Source organism: Monodon monoceros, unplaced genomic scaffold (genome assembly GCF_005190385.1).
Source record: "Monodon monoceros isolate NGI ecotype Baffin Bay Population unplaced genomic scaffold, NGI_Narwhal_1 Super_Scaffold_19, whole genome shotgun sequence".
NCBI lineage: Eukaryota > Metazoa > Chordata > Mammalia > Artiodactyla > Monodontidae > Monodon > Monodon monoceros.
The window spans coordinates 79,229,717-79,249,880 of NW_021703775.1; positions in this window are offsets into that span (position 1 = coordinate 79,229,717).

Below are 20,164 nucleotides of genomic sequence, written 5' to 3' on the forward strand. Positions count from 1 at the left end.
GTTATTACAAAATATCTAGACCAGATTGAGATGAAATATGGAGCTCTAAGAGAAATGATATTCTCAATTAAGCAGCTGGGTCCATGTGAGGAGACCAGCAGTAGGTTAGAGCAGCGGACACTGGACCATTGGGCTTTCCCAGTTGTCATTGGACCTAAGCAGAAGAAACAACTCTTAGTCAAATTTGGAATTATTGGGTGTTTTTTCCTGCCTTGCCAAAGCCCGTATGTCTCACCAATACAACCTATTGGGCTCATTGTTTGGCATTTTTTGCTGATCTCAGCTCAGGGAGGAGACGTGCTTGGAAAGGCATGCCAAATCATCCTCAAGGCTCAATTTTAGAAGGATAATCTTATTTTCCATTGTACTAGTTAAAGGTACTATTGACTTAGATTGTTAAAGCTTAAAGTTACCCAAATGTAATGACTCCAAGTATATCTCATCAAAACCAACATAAAGGTAATATGTAGTTTTGGGCTAGAGTCCAATATTTGGGTGGTTTCTTCCTTCCTTAGTTGACGTAAATGACGGTGAGATCAAGGTGGCAAATTTACCCTATTGGGAAAATTTTAAACGCTTAATCTAAAAAAAAAAAAATTCATAAGTTGGGTATTGTTATCCCTACTATAACAGAAAACTGCTATTCAAAGAGTGCATTGCATACTTTGTTAATTACAAGACCAGTGAACAGTAAAGCTCAAACTTAAGATTTGGGGTTCCTAACAGTTGGTGTATTAATTTTTACATCCCTTGACAAACAAACAAATATCCCTTAATAAGGTCAAGGTAACACTTGAATCAGGGCAGGCTGCCTTCCCAAGTCCTGGAAATGTGTCGGTCTATAGATGTGTCCATGTATTTATAGAAGCAGTGGACGGTGACCAGGAGTGATCTAGACAGACCCTATTCACCCTTGATTGGTTAGGTTACCATAGTCAAGGTAGATAACAAAACCTTGGCAAAGTTTTTATAGGGATTAAGTAGGAAAACGTATGTCAGGTGCCCTGCATGGTGCTTGTATGTGGTCAAATCTGAACTTAAGATCCGGAATACATTTCAAAGGGACTCTGAGCTTGGGGAAGATCTCATTCCTTGGCTTTGCGGAGCACAGGCTCTGGACACGCAGGCTCAGCGGCCATGGCTCACGGGCCCAGCTGCTCCGCGGCATGTGGGATCCTCCCGGACCAGGGCTCGAACCCGTGTCCCCTGCATCGGCGGGCGGACTCTCAACCACTGCGCCACCAGGGAAGCCCCCTTGGGAGCCTTTTTGTGAACTTTCATCTGGGATGTGTGGAGATCAGGTATCATCAGGGACCTTTGTCTCTTGCAGTCATGCACAGGGAAGTTGAATTGCAAAGCCTTGTGCCTTTCCTAGTAAGTGGCTACCTCTTCTACCCAAAGGACTCAGAAGACGTTGCCTGAGCTGGCTTCCCTGTTCTGATCCAAAGCCACACACCCCACACTAAACAGGACAGCCTCTCTGCAGAGTGAGGGAGGGTGACCAGAGCCTTGGGGAGGCCCCCACTTGTGGTCTGGCCTCAGTCATAGTTGGTGATATCTGGGGCATGACGTAAGACTGAGTTGTTTGCTTAACTTTTTAGTGAGACTAGTATCTGAGGCTCTGCTTGTATCTTTTTCTGGTCCCTGATGTTTCTGCTACTGGTATCTATTTCTCCTTCCCTCCAGAGCCAGCTACATACAATGGAATATTTCACGGAGATTCCCTGCACCCCCCTTCCCACTGCCTACTCCCCTGCTGTCTCCCTTCACTCTCCCCACCCTTCTCTGCACACTCAGGTCTCTAGGATAGGAAAGGTCCTCACTGATGAAAAATGGCATGTTTCTAGCAACCTGACATGCACCCCTTTTCTGGGGTGGAAAGACGCCTAGAGTGGGGTATGGTGTGTCCAAGAGCTGTCATCTGACAGAGGGAGAGGAGGGGTGGCAGTGTGTACGCTCAGGTTTCCAGGACTTTCCATGATCTTGTTGCTGCCCTTCTTCTGGCTGGAAGATTCATTTCTTGCCTTGAATACAAGCAGAGTTCTTAGGTATTAACACGCAGCGATCTCCAAGGCAGGACTATCTGAGCTCCAGGTGCCTTCATCCAATCCGCTGCTCTAAACTCTCTCCGTATGCTTCACAGGCATCTCAAAATCAGCAAGTCTAAACGTGAATTTATCACTGTCCCATCAAACCGGCCTAGAATCCCATGTTCCCTACAGCCCGAGAATAGACCCATCAACTGCCCAGCCACCAAAGCCAGAAACTTCCCCTTCCCTCACCCCTTATCCAACTAATCCCTATGCTCCACTGAACCATATATATATCTTGCATATCTCTCCCCTACAGCTGTCTCCACTGCGTATTCTCACCATTATCATGCCAGTACTTCCCTTCATCATCTCTCACTCGGACTACTGAAGCATGTCCACTCACCACGAAAGTTTTAAATCATAACAGCTTCTGGACCCCATTTCTGATCAATTAAATTACTGGGGGAGGGGTGGAGTCTGGGTATCAGTATCATATTAAAATCTTCTTGGATCATTCTAACTTATAGCCAAGGTTGGAAACCATTGTTCAGTAATGCAAATCTGACCCCGTCTCTCACACCCATGCTTGAGCAGCCTTCTTTCACTCTTACCTGACCTTGAAACAGCATCCTACCTGGACATGCATCCCGGTCCCCTTTGCCATTTTCTCATGCCATGTCACCAGTAAGCCCATCTCCTGCGTTTTAAACAGGATCTGTCCTCTATTTTGAAAACTGCTTGATATCAAATGCTCGTAGTGTAACTGGTCAAGGCTAAATGAATCATGGTCATATTTTATTTTTATTTTTATCTGGGCATCTCCCAGCAGGATGGCGTTTTGGAAAACCCTAGTCTGGCAGGGAGGATACCTCATTTATTCACTGGATATGTAAACAGCTTTTTGTGTGATCTTGAGTAAGTTGCTATCTTTCTCGCTCTCTTGGCCTCAGTTTCTCCATCTATAAAACGACGGAAGTAGATTCGTTTCTGATATATTTGTAGTAAAATTTTATGATGATCTCCATTAATGTGTACTTCCCTCAGAGCTATGTGTGTTCCTGGAACTTATTTCTTACCTGGAAGCATTTATTTTACTCTGTCATTGAGCTGTTTCACAGCTCAGATTTTTATCATGACTAGTCATTTTTGTCTGTTTTCTAGAAGACTGAGCCTGGTACAAGTCAGTTTAGTTTGATAACTGGGTTAAAAGCCTCATGGTGAGAGAGAAAACAAAATCCCTAAACTTCCACAAGACACCCATGGGACAGGAACAAAGAAACACAGGAAACTCACAATCCCCACACCCTTCAAAAGTGTGACCATAGTAACATCCCCAGCCCTGATAATAAAGAAGTCAGCTCTTCTGGGGTTCCGAGTACACATTGGGACACTAGCTAAATCCTGTGGGCTTTCAACTCTGATGCCTGCTGGACCCAGCCCATGCCCCTTGGTTTCCAGTTTGAACAACCAGGCCTTTTCAAGTGGAGTACCGAGGCATCAGCATATTTTTGCAAAATAACATTCCAGTGACGACTTAAGTGTCACCGAATTAGAAACAGATGGTTCACATTCTCTCTTAAATATACATGTTTGAAAATTAAAGAAAAGAATATTTGACATAAGCTCGTGAAGGGTTTTCCCAGTCTTTTAAGGATTAGAGTACCAGTGTGTCATATTTAGTTGAATCCAAAGACCTCAAAATGTGTTCTTCAACCATCAGTTTTCTCACTGGTAGAGATGAGACAAGCTCCCAGTATTCAAACAGATCCGTGTTCTCTCAACCTTGGCTATACATTGGAGTATGCTGGAAAGCTTTGAAAAGCAAAGTGAGGCTTTGGTCCCTCCCCCAGAAATTCTATGGAATTGGTCTGCAATGGGTCCTGGGCATCAGGTTTTGTTTAAAGCTTTCCAGGTGATTCCAGTGAACAGCCAAGGTTGGGCATGTCTGTGATGGAGGACTCCAAGGAGCCTGGGCTTTTCAAAACAAAAAGCATTTTTCTTCAAATTCTCTGGATGAATCAGAAGGAAACATAAATTGATATGTACTGTGTCCATGTGAGCTAGAATTATAGGAAAAAATGGATGTTTCAAGATGTCCATAGATAGAAAGTTTGCTTGGGAAGGGAGTCAGTTTTCATCACTTGGACCAAAGGTAGGCACAGAGAGGTCATAAACGGGATTCTAGCATCAACTTGAAAATAAGTGTTATGGGTAGTATTGCATCCCCTGCAAATTCACATATTGAAATTCTAACTCCCAGCACCTCAGAATGTGATTTTATTTAAAGATAGGTTTTTTGCAGAATAATGAATTAAGATGAGGTCATAAGGGTGAGCTCTAATCCAATATGACGAGTTTCTTTATGAAAAAGAGGAAATTTGGACACACAAGCATGCGCACAGGGAGAACATCACGTGAAGATGAAGGCTGAGATTGGGGTGATGCCTCTGCAAGCCAAAGAATGACAAAGATTGCAGCAAATGACCAGAAGCTAAGAGAAAGGCATTCTATTAGGCAGGGTTCTCCAGAGAAACAGAACCAATAGGAAATACGTGTATATCCTCTATACACACACGCATATACATATGTACAGATATATGCATATATAAAAGGGTAGTTATTATGAGCAATTGGCTCACACAATTATAGAGGATGAGAAATCCCACGATCTGCCATCTGCAAGCTGGAGACCCAGGAAAAGCCCGTGGTATAATATTCAGTCTGAGTCTGAAGGGCTAAGAACCAAGGGAGTCGATGATATAAATCCCAGTCCGGGGGCAGGAGAAAATGAGAGGAGATGTCCCAGCTCAACAGTGAGGCAGAAGAAAAAAACATGGGGAAGAATCCCTCCTTCCTCCGCCTGTTGTTCTAGTCAGTCCACCCACACTGGGAGGACAATCTGTTTTACTGAGTCCATTGGCTCGAATACAGATCTCATCCCAAGCACCCTCGCAGACACACCCAGAAATAACGTTTAATCTGGGCACCTCCTGGCCCAGTCAAGTTGACGTCAAATTAGCCATCGCCTGCGTGGAACAGATTCTCCCTCACAGACCTTAAAAGGAACCAACCTCACTGACACCTTGATCTTGGACTTCTGACCTCCAGACTGTGAGACGATACATTTCTGTTGTTGAAGCCACCCAGTTTGCTGTACTCTGTTACAGCAGCTCTATGACCTAATACAATCAGCGGGATGGTCCTTAAGATTCCTTTCCCACAGAGACTCTCAGAGGAGACAGGATCAAAATGGGAAATAAATCGGCATTAACTGAGCGCGTACTATGTGCCCAGCGCTCTGTTAAGTGCTTTGCAAACTCTATCACATCTTAATACTTATACCATGTTTTAATGATTGCTGCAATCATCTTTGCTTACAGATGAGAAAACTTACGTGAAGGTAACTTAGCTGGAAGAGCCATCAGAAGCAAGAAAACTTAAAAAGGAAAAGGCCGTGAGCCCTGGAGTCAGGCAGTTGAAGCCAGCTGTTAAGAGAGAGCTGCTGGTCTTACATCTGTAAAGTTAGAATGATACTATGACAACAGTAATAATAATGCTTGGATCACGTGATGGATGAGAGCCTTTGCTTCCTCTGAAGGGACTGACACGGGCAGGAAGTCAGTAAGAGTCAGCCTCTGCCTTTCTCCCCAAAGCCAGGCGGCTAGTGGTAGAGCAGAGACAGAATTGTAGCCTGGGAAGCAGTGCTGTCTGAGGGCTCCCTTAAGCAGGCAGAGCCATACCTGAGAGGGCTTGGTATAGTTAAAAATAAACAAATTAAAGTAAATAGGGTCGTGCAGGGAAGGACAGGACAGCCAGGGGAGGGAGATCTACCTTGTACCAGCCACAGATGTTATTGCCTTTGGATTCTGAACAAATTTTAATTTTTTTCCAGAAGAAAGAAGAGGCAGGATATCAAAGAAAAACAGTTCTAAAGACCCTTCCACCTTCCTTTGGGGAGCCATAAACCAAAGCCTGCTAACCACAGCCGAGGGAATGGTTAGTTCACACCTGGGACCAGGCCTGGAGACAGCCCTGGAGCCTCTGCCCTGACCCGCCGCAGGGGCTGTTCTTTGGCTGTCACTTTCCCGCACAGACACAACCGAGCACGTTGCCCAGGAGAGACACAGCAAGGCCAGATGGAGGCGCCACACTGCACCACGATCACCATGATCGGCATGCTGTTTTGCCTTGTTGCACAAGACTTATTTTCATTTCCTTTGGCCTCTTCTGCTGACTGGTCAGGGGTGGGTGAAAGGAGGGAGTGGCGCCTGGCGCTTACTAAAAAGAGAATTAAAATCCCCAAGCAGATGGAAGTATCTGCTTTGCACAGGATGGTGGCTTTGAAGTCTTCCTGAACTTGGAACCATGGGAAACGAGGGAGAGAGGCGATCACTCACTGCTCTGTTTCACAGCTGGAAAGTGGGGCTCCGAGAAAGGAAATGTATCTACTTAATTGCACACAGAGAACTTCAAACGGTTGGGATGAGAATTATCCAAGGCTCTTGAGTCTACTGCAGTGATTGTCCCAGTTCCTCAGAGTCATATGTTTGCCTTCCATGCCTTTGCCCACACTGGCCCCTCCGTCTGGAATGCCTCTCCCCTGGTGCTGTGACATGCCCTAAAAGCCTCAGCTCAGTCTTTATCCCCTCCAGGAAGTCTTCCCTGACCCATACACCTGTTCCAGTTTGCGTGATGGGCCCATTCTCTGGGCCCTCATAGCATTTATCTCACTGTCCTGTAATTGTGGCCCCCAAATTCTCTCCATCCCCTGGAAAGCAGCTCTTTGAGTGCAGGGCCCAGGGTACAACAGAGCATGGCACGGGGTCAATGTTTGGCCATGTGTGTTGAACTAGATGTCCCTGTCCTGGCCCACCTGGCTCGCCTGCCAGAGAGTCCCTTTGGAGCTTTGGGAATGTTGTGGTCAACTAGGATTTGTGAGGTTGCCTTACCTCTAAAGAAAAAGAAATCCTGCTTTAACTCCAAAGATAAATTAATTCAAGGGCTCAGGAATGGGCTTCAACTTAGAATCAGATGGCAGTTTTCCAAGGAATGTTTGTACTCTAGGTAGGATTGGCTTGTATACAATTACAGCACAGAGTTTCCCATGCAGCCTCCTTCCGAAGCCTTCAAAAGGCCCCTCGGATCTCCTGTGATTTCTGTTGTGTTAAGGCATCGATGTCTCTTTTTAAACAGAAGTGCTCTCTGAGTTGGGAAATCCAAGGAGTTAGTGCCCTGAGTTGAATTAGTATGCACCATTAGCAGGTATAAGAAGCTGAGGGAAGGGAACACTGAATGTTAAGTAGGAAAAGCCATTGAAATTGCGAGGTAAAAGAGAAAGGTAACACCACATGACTCATCCTTGAAATCGTGCCAATGCGTCCCATGGAAGATAAGAGAATTCTCTAAGTCGCTGATTTTCAAACTTGCCTGCCTGTTAGATTCACTTGTGAAAATTTTCAAAAAGGTTCATGCCTGGGATGTACCCTAGACATTGAAATAGACTTTGGGGTGGTGAAGCCCAGGCATCAGTATTTGTTAAAACTGGTCCAAATCGTTTTAATGTGCAGGCCAAGGGGAGAACAATTGATGGGGATCCTCGATTTGGTGATGATGGGAGGACCCACCTACCTTTCAGTGGGAGTTTAGGATCATTTACTGTGATTGTGGAAAAACAATATGAGCTCTACCCTCTTACATTTTTAAGTGCACGATACAGCGTTGTTAACCGTGGACACAGTATTGCACAGCAGGGTCCTAATTGTGCTCATCTTGTATAACTGAGACCTTACACCCTAGCAGCTGGCAACCATGATTCTACTGTGTCTGCTTCTATATGTTTGATTATTTTAGAAACATCATAAAAGTAGAATCACATAGTATTTGCCCTTTTGTGACTGGTTTATTTTATTTAGCGTAATGTCCTCCAGGTTTATCCATGTTATTTCATATGGCAGAATCGCCTTCTTTTTCAAGGATAAATAATATTCCTTTGAATGTTGGTGTATGTGTGGTGTACGTATACATCACATTTTCTTCATTCATTCATTGATTAGGTCGTTTCCATATCTTGACTATTGTAAATAGTGCTCCGGAGAACGCGGGAGTACAAATATCTCTTTGAGATCTTGATTTTAATTCTTTTGGATATATATCCAGAAGCGGGATTGCTGAATTGCATGGTAGTTCTAATTTAATTTTTTAAGGAACCTCTGTGGTTGCGCGATTTTACATTCCCCACCAGCAGTGTATAAGAATTCCAATTTGTCCGCATGCTTGCCAGTACTTATCGTTTTTCTTTCTTTCTTGTTTTAGTAGTAGCCGTTCTGACAGGTGTGAGGCAATATTTCATCGTTGATTAGCATCTGACGATTCGTCATGGTGAATATCATTTCACATACGTGTGGGCCACTTGGATTTCTCCTGAAACTGGACCATTATCTTACACGAACATCAACTCAAGTGAATTAAAGATTTAAACATAAGACCTGAAACTGTAAAACTCCTAGACAAAAACAGGCGAAAAGCTTGAAGACATTAGTCTAGGCAACGATTCTTGGATGTGACACCAAAAGTACAAGCAAGAAAAGTGAATATATCAGACTACGTTACACTAAGAAGCTTCTGCACAGCAAAGGAAAAGGTCAACACAGTGGATGGGAAACATGGAACGGGAGAGTATATTTGTAAACCGTATATCTGATAAGGGGTTAATATCAAAAAAATATAAGGAACTCCTACAACTCAATAGCAAGTAATAATAATAACAATTGAATTAAAAAATGGACAGAGAGATTGAACAGGATTTAAACTTACGTTCAAACTTTTGAATTGATGGACCTCTGGGTCTGCACCCATTGTGAGCACCTTGTTGACGGGATTTGGGTTGACTGAGGTTTTGGAATCTGCCCACCTCTCCATGCCAGCATCCTTCCTAGACAGCAGTGCTGCAGCCCCCCTGACCACACACGCTCCCCTTGCTCATGCTGGTTTGCCATGCAGAGAACAGACCCTTCCAGGAGTCAGCCAAGCCCATGCCATTCCCCACCATCTTTCAGCGTAAGGACTCAAAACTGTAGGAAACTTGGGCTGTTTATGGTCTCATTCAGATTCTCTTAAGTTTAGCATAATTGATGACAGGGGACACTTTTCACTCATCTTTGGAGACAGCATATAGGTGAGCAGAGATAGCAGAGACTTTGGAACCAAATGTACCTGTCTTTAGGGCTCAGCTCCAACATCTCCTGGCCAAGCAACCTTGTCAGTTCCACCTAGGAATCTGAGTGTCAATTTCCTTTTCTGTAAAATGCAGACCCTAGCACTTGTCTCAGATCATGATAAGGAGAATTTCAAAGTAAGAGCATTTGCCATTTAGTACGTTCTCCACGTAAGTGGGATCCCTTCCCTCACCCCTTGGCCTTGTACCTGTGACCACCACAGTTCAGACACATTGCAAATGATGAGATAAGGGGCTGCTTTGAACACAGGTAAATAAATTAATTGATTCCAAGTGTGTCGTGATCTACAAACGCAACGTAAGCTTCTTAGGCTTCGTTGTTGAATAATAAGTGGATTTTAAAAGTCCTATATTATGGGGTTTTAATTCATCGTTTATTGGGGACTTTCCTATAGGATGTGAAACCCTGTTAGTATGCCTACACAGAATGCAAACACCGGTTGCCCTGACATACAGACCCAGTCCCCACCGAAAGCACAGGGTACAAAAGGAGCCCGTCCATGAAGCATTGTTAGACCGGTCCTGTCAGGAAATGCCCATCCACGGAGTAGGCCCTGCTGTTTCCTCCCCTGAGGCCTTTTCCCGCAGACAGCAAGTCTGGGGCTTTGTCACAGCAACGCCCTCTTACAGGGTAGCCCTCCAGCGCCAGGTCTGCCACGCCTTCACTCATTTTACGTTAATCCTCACCACCTCCATTCACCCTCTTTTACCAGTGAGGAAACTGAGACCCAGAGAGGTAAAGTGATGCCCCAAACACTTGTGGACCTCACACCAACGTCCTCGCCACCATCTTATCTTCCTTTAAAAGCCTAAGACAGAATCTTCTAAGGCAGAGGAGGGGATGAATCATGGTCTTGCTTTCAGGCCCAGCCTGGATCTACAGGCTGCATGGATTCAAAACTCCACATCATGAGGAAATACAGGCAAATCCTTTAACGTTGAGATTTTTGAAGGAGCCTCAGAAAGATGCAGGAGAGCCGGAGGCACATGCAGATAGATCAAAGAATATAGTGAAAATGTATTTTAGCACAATCGTTTTAGGTAGCATTTTCTGATTTCTCTGGGACGGATACCTGATGACAAGGATAACAAAGCTCCTTAGAATCTTGGGCCAAATCTTCCTCCAGGAAAAGAAAGCTTCCCAGCTTGCAAGCCAGAGGTGAGACAGATTGTCTGCAACCTGCAACCTCATGCTTTAAAATTTTACAGTGGAGACCTTCAAAACGCACCAGACCTTCGAAATGATGTTTCACAGGAAGTTTCAGCAATGTGGGCAATTTCATACATTAGAGCTCATATCATTTGTTCTTTTAGCTGTGGCCATAGTGATCTTACTTTTGTTCTGTGTACCTGCTGTGCACTGTGCTCTTTCCTGGCCCTACTCATAGGCTGCTTCTCTCCCAACCAACCCCTCTTTATTCTACTAACTCCTATTTGTCCTCTGTTTTCATTTCCCGTATTCTTCCTTCCAACACCCTCAAGAGCTTTGATCAGGTTCATTTCTGTAATTGCTTTGTCTGATTCTACCCGCCTTGCTAAGTTTTGTTCTCTGTGTCGCTCATCTTTTCCCCCCCAGGACCTAGCATATGCCTGAAACAGTAGAAACTTAGGCACGTTGAATGAAGGAATGAATGTTAAATTTTCAGAGTAAGATGTAAATGGTGTGTGTACACCTGCATTATATAATCTTCTCTCGACAAAAGGTTTTATGGGCCCTCACACATAGAAAACACAGGCTATAAATATTTACCACTAGGGTCTGGGATTATAGGTATATTTTCCCTTATTTTTAGTCTATATCACTTGTATTTTCTACAATAAGCATATGTGATTTTTATAATCCGGTAATAAAAGTCAACATAATTGCCTTAAGACTTGGTGAAGAATACAAAGCAATACATATATCGTGTTCTTCCTGTAAAGCTATTTATATAAAATGTGTATTTCTATTTGCGGAAAAATAATCATAGTCATTTACATAATCACCGCAATGCTTCATAACTTTCGAGGTAGTTTTAATCCACCCCCTTATCGAACATTCAACAACCCTTGACATAACTAGCAGAGAGGTTTGCTTTTCACTTTGCAGACAAGGGTACAGAGGCGCCAGTCATGTGTGGTATGAAAAGAGGTGGGGCCCCGGCACCTTGAGTTGAGCGCCCACTTGGGAAGGGCATCTGAGTTCTCTTGGCCTCAGTTTCCTCTTCAGTCAAGCCGAGAGAGAAGCACCAATCAGAGAATCAAAGCACCGTGGTAGAGTCGCCACCTGCACACAGAAGATGCTCCGAAACCTCTCCGACTCACCTGGGGTTTGTCACCTGTGCAGACGAGGAGCTGGTTTGGAACTCAGGCTTGACTGTATCTTTTCCATACATGATGCTGTTGATTGAGTGTAAGCCACCACCTCCACCACCGCCACCTTAGGGTATAACGTACAGGAGTCTACTCACAGGGATGAAGGGATGGGATGTATCTAGTAGAGGAACGGCCTTTGTCTCTCTAGGAAGGCAGTGGTTCTGCCTGCCGTGGGTTGAGGAGTGTGTCATGTCAGCAGATCCGAGCATGCTGCCTCCTCCTTCCAGCATGTTCCTGGGGCAGTATTGCTTGTGCCATCTTCGTGTCACTGTGGAGGTATCCAAGCCAGAGCCTGGGAACTCCTATGCCTGCGGAATCAGCAGCTGGAGGAGAGTCAAGGCTGCGGGTGTGGCTGAGATTGCGAAGCCATCATGATGCAGTCAAGTGACGGGATAACTTTTCTTCCACAGATGCCTCGACCAGAGCAGTCGTCGCCCTGGACCATGTACCATCTAATGATCTGCCTCTATCCATGCGAGTTCCTCAACCCAGCCATATATTTAGTTAAATGACCTTTCATGAGCTGTCTTGTGTATAGAAGACTCTTTGCCATGCTGGAGAAATAGAAATAAAAAGCAGGGTCTATCTTTACAGATCTTTGCATCCCCAGCCTCAAGCAGCATGCATGGTACCCAGTAAACCCTCAGTAGACTGTGAGAAGTGAATGGATGCACATGCAAGAGACGCCTCTCAACGGTTGACCCACTGCATTTAGAGATCCCTGTACTGTCAGTTCTGAATTCACATTTTAAAGAATCTGGGGAAGATGCCCAGTCTGAAGGTCTTCAACAATTGCACTTGAGCTCTTTGAAATGTCCCTTTAGGGTGGATTCCTGGGCCTGTGACGTGTCCAGTCTTATAAGATCCTGCCCTTAGAAAGGTCCCAGGCTTGGTTTAATTGTCTTTTGTCACCCTTTTGAAATTCTTAACAGCTTTTGAATAAAGGCTGCACATTTGCACTGGGCCTTGCAAATCATGTATTTAGTCCTGTCTCTTCTTTCTCCAAAAAAGACTCACGACACTGGAGGATTTTTTTCAATATTAAATAACTTAGACAAAACAACATGCTGAGGAACGAAGTCGGGCCGAATCAGAAACATGTGTTAACGTTGACTCCTGAGCTTAAGAAAATGAAGATGAAAGAGGCATCTGTGTGATTAGCTGAACTTCAGCCGCTTGAAGTTCAGCTGATCAGCAAACATTTGAAAAAATTCAAAAACCTTGCTACAAAGAAGTTCTTCTGTTGTTTCTCTATCTCTCTGGCCTTAGATTCTGAAAACCTTACCCCAGTGACTTCCATCTATGAAGTGAGTATGCTCCTTATACCTCAGCTGGAGATGTTTGTTTGTTCATTTATTTTTACAATTTTTAAAATTTTATCAAAGTACAGTTGGTTTACAATGTTGTGTTAATTTCTGATGTACTGCAAAGTGATTCAGTTATATAATAGATATATATACTCTTTTTTATATTCTTTTCCATTATGGTTTATCACAGCTATTGAACATAGTTCCCTGTGCTATACAGTAGAACCTTGTTGCTTATCCAGCCTATATATTATTTTACAATTTTTAAGGGTTAATTTCCATTTACAGTTATTACAAAATATTGGTCATATTCCATGTCCTACAATACATCCTCGAGCCTGTTCTACACCCAACAGTTTATACCTCCCCTCTCCCACCCCACAGTTCCCCACCCTCTCCCTCCTGGTGACCACTAGTTTGTTCTCTGTATCTGTGAGTCTGCTTCTTCATTGTTATATTGACTCGCTGGTTGTATTTTTTTAGATTCCACAGGTAAGTGATAACATACAGTATTTGTCTTTCTCTGTCTGACTTATTTCAGACAGAATCTGACTTATTCAGTTGGAAATGTTTGCTTCAGAATAAACTGGTATCTTCAACACTGGAGATTTATAGTGAGTCCAGGGAACATGATTAACCAGGGCAGGTATTCTGTTCAGAGGGTGAGGAAATAAAAAGAGTCAAAGCTGGGAACTGGGGCCCCCTCAGCGCAGAAGAAGCTTCTGGGAGTCTGAGCCCCAGCTTGCATTGGAATGTGGAAGAATTGAAACTTGTCCTTGGGTCCCCTTGTCATGGACCATTTTGTTTAGAGAGTTTTAGAGCAACAACCAGTGAGTTTACTGGTGTCTGAGGTCCTGCTCTCAGATGAGTGACACTGTACCTGGAACAGCAGGATTGACAGTCATAGGGAAGCTGACATCTGTCAAGAGGGGCTCATCCGACGTGTGGGGTGATTGGGCTGAAAATTCCAAATCGTTTAGTCCTCCCTCCATGAAACCCCTGTAACGATGTGATAAGGTTTGGCCTCTATTTTAATCTATTCCTTTTCACATGTCTTTCTGTAGCTCTGCCATTAGGGAGACCTGCAAGTAAAATTCCTGATGGTGAGAGGGTGTATCTTTTAAAGAAAAGGAGAGAGGAACTCATGCTTGTTGGGAACTTAAATACTTTACTTATATTTAGGCATTTATATCTTCCAGAACCCCCATGAGATGATTACCATTTCATAAATAAATACATTTGTCAAAGGATGTAGAGCTGTTAAATAACACAGTAACCTATGGACCAGGATACGGAACAGCATGAAGTCACTCCACATACCTTGCTCCTCATTTTCCCCAGGGCACACACACCAGCTCTGCGGCCATGGAAGAAAGATCGGTTCTGGGGTCACCCTGAGTGAAGTGGTTTTCTTAAGGTGCTCTTCCTGCTGAGAATCTGAGAGCCAGGACCCCGGTCAGGCAGGCTTGAGGCACTTCGTCATCCTGAGAAAACTGCTTCGCTTCCTCGGGTCCTCATGCTCCTGATTGGCCAGTGCAAACACGAACACCCTCACTGCCCACCTCCCTGGACTGTTTGGAATTAGAGGGAACACGTTTCAGGTAGAAATCCTCCCAAAGAAGTCAATGGCACGTGATGACAAGGTTATTGTTGGTGATGTAATTTGTTTTTGCAGAGACCTGAATAGGTTTATTCTGGAGGTGATAATTGGGAAGGGCTGTCCCCAAGCCCCCAGGCACCATAGGCAGCCAGGTTGAGCTATTTAAACTGAGAATTTCATGAACAAGGCAGAATAAGACGTTCAACTCCTGTGCAGGCAGGGTGAGGCAATGGCATTCATCGATGCGGCAGAGGAAAGATGGGCTCGGGTTCTTAATTAAGGGACCCTGTGAGCATGTTTCCTTCTCCGGCATCTTTTGAGCAGAGAGAGTGGTGGCTTCCACAGAGGGAATGGGCCCCAGCTCCCTCCCCGGCCTCAGCCAGCTGACTCCCAACCCTGGGATCTGGGTTCAGGAAGATCAAGTTTACATCCTAATCCTTAGGAAACTTTGCCTCAGCTCACCAGATCCATTCCAACCGAAAGGTGAAAGGCAATGAAGAGTTAGCTGAGCCAAGAAAGACAACCACACCAACACAGACCAGAACCAAGTTATGTCACTCTGGGCTTTCTGCACCGTTGCCACCATTAACACCTGGAAAGCCTTTGATTCTCACATTAGCAAAACATGCCATAAAGCACGAGCTTCCCCTCTTCCCACAGACCTGGCCTCATCGCTCGCGGGAGGGGAACTGTCACAAAGGTGCCATTCAGCCCTGGCAAGGCTGTCTTGATTAGGCCTCAGAGAGGAAACTTCAACCAAGTCTTTGCATAAATGTGAAGGCAATTACAGCATCCGATCCCAGCAGCCACTGCGGGAGGGGGTCTTGAAATATCTGAACCCAAAAGGACAGCGGAAATTAGTGAGTCAAATCACCTTATTTTACAGAGAAGGAAATTGACACTTCAGGTGAGGATTTTCGCCTGTAACATGAATTTTTTATGTTTACCATGTGTCAGACACCGTGCATAATGTTGAGGATGCAATGGTTCCTAACCTCAGTTTATTTAGAAGAGACTGTCAGTCATGGTCATGGTACCTAGAATGTTCACCATTTACGACCAAATACAAAATAGCTGTGGTTGTAATGAGAGCCCCATCTTCCCAATTAGAAAGTCCAAAATAGGGTTGTGCACACACACACACACACACACACACACACACACACACACATAATCACACACAATATGTAAGTAGCTAAGTTGGCCAAAACTTCATAAAATATTTAAATTTCAAATTAGCTGTACATTGCAAATTATATAATTTATAAACGATACTAAATCTTTCTATTCTCATTTCATGATGCAAGTATATTCAGACTCCCCACAGGGACCCTCCGTGTCAGTAACCCCTTGTCAGGAGAACTGTCCTTTGAATCATCTAACCTCGGAATCTTTCTTTCCATCTGTGTGAGAGGCAGCTCTTCTTGGATCCTTGTAAGATGTTGTCACTGGAAATTTTCTCTTAAGCCACAAGTTCTATTCGCTCTTCATGAGCTTCTCAGCATGAATCTGTTTCTCTAGTGCTTTTTGAAAGTGACTTTCTTTTAAAGGCTTGTTGGTGACCACATGCCAGGAAAGAACTTAAGAGGTCATAATCCCCCTTTACCCAGAGGAATAACTACACCTAAATTAAATTTCTTTGCCCCGTTTGTTAATAATTCCATTCGGTGACTTCTAGGAGGATCCAATACCAACATTTACTGAGGTTACTTCATGCTAATGTCTCTTCTCCAAATACTACTCTGATTTGAAAAACAAAATATTGGGGGGGGAGGCCCCTGTAATAGACTTTATATGGAATCAGATAGCATACAACTCCCTATTTTCAAAAGGATATTTTTTGAGGAAGATATTTGGCCTTTGAATCTGGCATTCATGGTAAATAAGTGTAGATTAAAAGGTGAAAAGAGGAAAGTGTGATTGACTTTTTCTAGGGGAGAGAGAGGATGAGTCATGAAACTTTCCAAGGAAGAAGTGATGTCCGACAGTGATTTGGAAGAACCAGAGGATAAGATGCTAAGGGAATTCAGTTGGGAAAAATCACTCATACAGAGGCATATTGGTGAGAAGCAGCGCAGCTAAGAACCGTGAATGGTCTGAGGGTTTATACTCGGACTTTATTATTTACAACCCAGTGAGCAGCATGAACTTCACGGCCACACTGGTTCTCCTTGTTCCCCAGTCTTCATGGAGCCAACAGAGAAGCGGGCCCAGGGGTCACTGTACACACAGTAGGTTTGCATCACAGACAACAAATCCCAAGTTTCAGGGCAATGGAAATCCTTTTATTGGACAGCAAGCAAACTTGTGCAACTTTTGCCCTGGAGAGAGACATGATCTTTATTTTACTGGACAGTAAACAAACCTGTTCTCTGTTCCAAAGGGTGACACTACCTCCAAGGCTGTTGACAAGATGGACTGAAACAAAATTGTTAGTGCTTCTGCTTGCAATGCTTGCTGAAATCAGAGAAACCAGTGGAGAATTGTCTCCCAATAGGAAAAGCAAATATACTTGACGTGATTTGTGGTCACAAAGCTGACCAGATCTGCTCACGTCCTGGGCAGGTCACTGACACTGCTCTCCCTCCCTCCACTATTTGTGGGGCTCTTCTGTGGGGTCAGCGGGTCTCTGGATGCACGTAAGCCTAAGGGGCTACATGATGAGGGAAGAGTGCATGTGGTAGATAGAATTTTAACATGACCCCCAATGACCTGTACCCTTGTATGTTCCCCTCCCCTCAAGTGTGGGAAGTGCATATGGGGGTATCATTCCTATAATTAGGTTACATTATATGGTAACAGTAAAGAGATGTTGAAGATGTAATTAAAGCCCCTAATCAGTTGACTGACATCAACTGACATCCCAAGTGGATCTGACCTAATCTGGTGAGCCTTTTAAAAGGGTCTAAAGGCAGCAGCAGACACTCTCTTCCATTGGTCTGAAGAGGCAAACTGGCTTGTTGTAGAAGCAGCTGTGCAGCAGGGAATGTTGAGCGGCCTTTAGGAGCCGAGGGCCTCAGTCCCACAACCACAAGGAGCTGAGTTCTTTCAATAACCAGTGAGCTTGGAGGAGAACTTTGAGCCTCAGATGAGATCCTGGCACTGGTCAACACCTTAATGGCCTAAGATGAGAACCAGTTAAGCCATCTTTGGGCTTCTGACCCACGGAAACTGTGAGGTAAGATGTCTGTGTTGTGTTCAGCCACTGAATGAGTGGCAATTGGTTACACGGCAACTCATTCAGCATAAAAGTAACTTCCTGGAGTTACATGCTCATCTCTGCTTGCATGAGAGAGCAGAATGAAGACACATGTTTACTGAGCACTAAAAACATGCAGGACACTAGATGGGCACTGTGAGGATTAACAACGATGCCCTATGCAAAACCTTCCTGCATTCTCTTTTGGCCATTTTGGGAGAAGGGAACATTGTGAAAAAATTAGCTCCTAACACACAATTAATGTATTTATTTGTTGTTCTTTCAATAGATGTGAACTGAACACCTAAGTATATACCAGTCAGTGTGCTGAACCTGCTGGAAAATCCTGACTTCACTTTCAGTATAATTCTTGCTTCTCTATTTTTTTCCTCTCTGCCACCAATGGAGCCAATTATGTCCACCTACAAGCTTCCCTCTACTCTAGCCTAGTAGTTCTACATGGCTGTTCATATAATCACCTGTGGAGCTTCAAAACAATACCCAACCCATTGCCCTAACCAATTAAGTCAGAATATCTGGTGGTGGATGCCAAGGATCAAAATATTTTTTTAAAGCCTCCTATGTGATGTCAATGCACAGCTAGGGCTAAGTTATAGATAGGAAAGAGTTAAGATCCTGAGCCTGGTTGCTCAGTGAACCAGACCCTTTCAGAGCCTTCTCCTTCTATGTTGGGAACAATTTCATCTTTCAATTGATCAGGTCAAAAATCTTTCTCAGCTTTCTCTTCTCTCCCATAATTTTAATGATTTTTTCCTTTTCCTCTAGTGACCCAGGTTTCTCTTGTTAACTAATCGTCTACATCAGACGTTGGCAAATTTTCTCTAGAAAGGACCACATAGTAAATATTTTAGGTTTTGTGAGCTACTGGATTTCTGCCCAAACACTGCCTCTATACCAGGAAAGCAGCCGTAGATTACATGTAAATGAATGGGAAAGATGTGCCTGTGTGCTAATAAAACTTTACCTATGACGTTGAAGTTAGAATTTCAAATGTTTCATAGATCATAAAGTTTTATTCTTCTTGGGTTTTTCTTTTCTTAACTATTTAAAAACATAAAAATCATTCTTAGCTCAAGGGCAATACTAAAGCAGGGGTAGGCCCAGTTTAGCTTTTGGACCATTATTTGCCAACCCTTGTACTACATCATTGATTCCACAAGTATTGATTCAGCTTTTTACTGCCTCTATTCCCTATTTTAATATTTGGTATAATTGTATTTTGGTTTAATTGCATTTTTCCTCGAACTCTGCCAGCTCCTTTAAAACCTTATCTGATGGGGTTTCCCTGGTGGCACAGTGGTTAAGAATCCACCTGCCAATGCAGGGGACATGAGTTCAAGCCCTGGCCCAGGAAGATCCCACATGCTGTGGAGCAACTAAGTCCGTGCGCCGCAACTACTGAGCCTGTGCTCTAGAGCCCGTGTGCCACAACTACTGAGACTTTGTGCTGCAACTACTGAACCCCATGTGCCTAGAGGCCATGCTCTGCAACAAAAGAAGCCACCGCAATGAGAAGCCCGTGCACTGCAACTAAGAGTAGCCCCTGCTCACTGCAACTAGAGAAAGCCCGCACGCAGCAATGAAGACCCAATGCAGCCAAAAATAAATAAATTAAATAAATTTAAAAACAAACCTTATCTGCCACTGGACCGGCACAAATTCCATCCCACTTCATAGCACTAATATTTACTTACTTGCTAAGAGCAGAAAGCAGATGCAGTCTATTTATTTTCCTGCCATTTGTATTGAATTATTTTCATAAATGTGCTTTTGCTCTGAACCTTTATGGCTATGACTTACCTTTTTATATGTCAGAATCTTTTCTTGCAGCCCATATTGTTGTTTTCTGTTGCTGTCTTTTACTTTTTCCTCTATGAAGTGAGATCTGTTCATGTCTGCTGTTAGCCAGCAGACGGGGATGTGCGTTCACCTCCATCTTTTCTATTGTCCACTTGGGTGCGGCCCTGATTTTTCTCTCACATCTTAAACTGTGCTATAAGCACCATCCCTAACTTCAGGTCTAGTATCTGGCAGAACTTTATCTTGTGCTGCTTTACTGCAAGGTTGGATTTTTTTTCCCTTCCATCCCCTCGATATGGTCTTCTGAATATCAAAAATGTTTTCTCCTCAAGGGAACCCTCCTACACTGTTGGTGGGAGTGTAAATTGGTGCAGCCACTGCGGGAAACAGTATGAAGGGTCTTCAGAAAACAAACAATTGAGTTGCCATATGATCCAGCAACCCCACTCCTGGGCATGTACCCAGACAAAACTATAATTTGAAAAGACACACGCACCCCTATGTTCATAGCAGCACTATTCACAATAGCCAAGACATGGAAACAACCTAAGTATCCATTGTCAGGTGAATGGATTAAGAAGATGTTATAGATATATGTATGCATATCTATATACA